Source organism: Arachis hypogaea, chromosome 17, assembly GCF_003086295.3.
Source record: "Arachis hypogaea cultivar Tifrunner chromosome 17, arahy.Tifrunner.gnm2.J5K5, whole genome shotgun sequence".
NCBI classification, from domain to species: domain Eukaryota; kingdom Viridiplantae; phylum Streptophyta; class Magnoliopsida; order Fabales; family Fabaceae; genus Arachis; species Arachis hypogaea.
In genome coordinates, this window is record NC_092052.1 from 123,838,534 (window position 1) to 123,841,976 (window position 3,443).

General features: G+C 42.0%; 1 pseudogene; it reads left to right on the forward strand.

Moving 5' to 3' along the window:
* Window positions 1-238: 238 nt before the first annotated feature.
* On the forward strand, window positions 239-3,443 carry LOC112763829 (uncharacterized; annotated as a pseudogene).

Sequence of the window (3,443 nt, forward strand, 5' to 3'; positions counted from 1 at the left end):
GTCTATTTTGAGAGTTCTTGATTGGTCTCCTTTTCCAAAGGTTGTATGCAGTGGTATGTATCCTAGTGGTCGAACCGGAGTGTCTCCTAACCCGAACAAACTGTTTGGATATGCTTTAAGTTCTTTTTCTTCTAGGCCGAGCTTATCGAAGGCTGTTTTGAATAAGATGTCGGCAGAACTCCCTTGGTCTATTAATGTCCGGTGTAGGTTGGCGTTTGCCAAGATGATGGTGATAACCATGGGATCATCGTGTCCGGTAATGATACCGGTTGCATCCTCCTTAGTAAATGTTATCGCTGGGATGCTGAGTGCTTCTTCCTCTCCTTCGACATGGTATACCTCTTTGAGGTATCTCTTACGAGAGGATTTGGAGATTCCTCCTGCTGCGAAACCGCCATGTATCATATGGACGTGTCTTTCTGGCGTTCGAGGTGATCGTTCTGTTCGTTCGGTATCATCATCCCTTCGTCTCTTCCTTTGCTCGTCATCTCAGGTGGCTAGGAATCGATCTAGTTTTCCTTCCCTTACCAATTTTTCTATGATGTTTTTTAAATCAAAGTATTCGTTAGTGGAGTGTCCTCGGACCCAATGATATTCACAATACTCTTTTCGGTTTCCTCCTCCCTTTTTGCCTTTAAGTGGCCAAGCTGGGGGAATTTTTTCCGTGTGGCAGACTTCTTTATATATTTCGACCAGTGATGCCATAAGAGGAGTGTAGTTATGGTACTTCTTAATTTTCTCTCCTTGTCTGTCGTCTTTCCTTTTGGATTCTTTGTCTCTGTCACGGTAGGAAGCTCCCGATTTTGAGGACTCTCCTAGACGAGCGTTTTCTTCCATATTTATATATTTTTCTGCTCTCTCCTGAACTTCGTTGAGGGTAGTCGGGTACTTTTTTGATATAGATTGGCTGAAAGGTCCCTCTCGAAGGCCGTTGATGAGTCCCATGATTGCGGCTTCCGTGGGTAAACTTTGTATGTCCATGCATGTTTTGTTGAATCTTTCCATGTAGTTGCGAAGGCTCTCCCGGTCTCCTTGTTTGATTCCTAATAAACTGGGGGCGTGCTTAGCTTTATCCTTTTGAATGGAAAATCTAGCTAAGAATTTCTTAGCTAAGTCGTCGAAACTTGAGATGGATTTTGGTGGTAAGTTGTCGAACCACCGCATGGTTGTCTTTGTCAGAGTTGTTGGGAAGGCTTTACAGCGAACAGCGTCTGGGGCGTCAGTAAGATACATTCTGCTTCTGAAGTTACTGAAATGGTGGTTAGGATCCGTGGTGCCGTCATATAGAGCCACATCTGGGAGTTTGAAGTCTTTTGGAATTTTGGTTTTCATGATTTCCCTAGTGAAGGGGTCTTGCTCTTTGTGTGAATTCTCCTCAAGATTAACGCGAGGGGCTTTTGATTTGAGATCGGCTTCCAATTGCTGCAGTTTTTCTTCCAACTCCCGACGTCACCGCATCTCTCTTTGTAGATCTCTTCCGATTTCCCTTTGTTGGTGGGTTTCTTTTTCCAGTTGTTTTAGGCGATCTAGGAGTGCTTCTATGGCCCCTGAATTTGGTGAGTCTTTGTCTTGGTTGGTCTCCGGAGTGTCTTGCAGCGTGACGTTCGCGTTTTTGTGCGGTGTTCGATCCTCCAGACCTGAATCGTGATCGTTTTCATGGTTGTCCGCCATGGTGATGGGATGACTTCCAGGTTCCCCGGCAACGGCGCCAATGTTCCGAGGGTTACCTGAAATTGGAGGTCGATCTCAGACGAGATCTTCTGTACTAGTCGGTGCTGACGTGTCCGGCTGGTGGGAGTCGGCCGGAGCTGTCGTGTCCGACTTGTTGGACTGACTGTCCTTCTGATCCTTGGCCACCGAAGGGTGGGGGTACCTGTAAGAGACTCCGATGCTTAAGTTAGCACGGGTATTAAGCAGGTTTTATGTAGAATCAGAGTATGAGTTATACCTGGGTGCTCCAGTGTATTTATAGTAGTTGTAGAGTGACCTTTCTAGATAAGATAAGTTAGTTATCTTATCTTATCTTTATCTTTGAGTTGAGGTCAGCTTATCTTCAAGGGAACCGCCCTTATCTCTTATAGGTTTGGACGGCCTTGGGTTGTGTTCCTCTACTTGGGCCCTTTATGGGCTTTCCTGTCAACTTCGCCGAGTTCTTTTAAGAAGAAGTCGGTCCGCTTGACCTGAAGAGGTCGGTCGCTTTGTCGTCGATCATCCCAGGTCGGATAGCTCGACCCAGGGTATGAACACTTCCTAAATTTTATTATTCTGTAGGTGGTCATACTGCTGAAATGCTTAATCTATTGGCAGTGTTACAGAAAGATAAGTTCAATCCCAGATTCTATGTTGCTGCTGCTACTGATAATATGAGTCTTCAAAAGGCTCAGTTGCTGGAGAATTCCTTGGCAGATCAGGTGAATTTTTGTTTGACTCTAGAACCTCCGTTTATTTTATTTTATTTTGTGAACTTTGTTTCAGTTGTGCCATGTGTGTGTTTCGAGTTTTGGTTAACTTTTTCTTTCTTTGATGGGTGAGAGTTTTGGAATTGTTCAATGTATATTGTGTGTTTAGTCAAATTGAATTGCTAATATATGCAGAGTGTGTGCTATCTTGCAATACCAGATGGCCAAACTTTGGTGCCTTTAGATTTTGGTGCCAAATTTGTCGAACTTATGAAAGGTAAATATTAAATATTTAAAAATATTTATTTTTATATTTCTTAAATTAAATATTATTTTTTATTTTTAACCTTTTTTGCAAATTAGGCACTAAACTTTAGACAGCATAGTGATCACCTTCCATAATTTGTGACTTTGTGCACCTTTGTTGTTTTTTGATTGTATGTTTTAACTATTAATGGACCTAAAGAGAAGATTCCATAGGACTAAGAACTGAGAGAGTTTTCATGAACATGGATCAGCAATGTGGTTGGGTTAGGGACACAGCGACCGTTGAATTTCATAGCGCAGGTGTAATATGTGAATTTCCCAAGGATCAGCAATGTGGTTTGCAATAGTGCATGCCATATGGCTAACGATTAAGATTAAACCTGAAGTGGTATTATGTCATCCTTAATTGCTTTTTTCAATAATTTCTGCTACTCTAACATATTGAGTACTTTTGTGTTGCTATAATCCAGATACTTTGCAATGGGCTTGGGACTTGTATTTCCATATGTGCAATTGCTTTCTTATTTAAGGTTCTTATATCCTTCATTTCCATTATACTATTAACCCAATCTATTCAATTATTTCAGTTGTGATTCCAATTTTTAAGCTTTCTAGGTACTGGGAATCAGATGGTCATGAATTTTCTACGCTGAGAGTATTATTGCAAGAGTGAGAAGGCTATCCTTAAGTGGACTGCTCCTGTACAAGTTTTTTATGCAGCGGCCAAAGCTGCAACAACAATATCCTCGAGCTACCTATGTTGGCTGTCTCATGTAA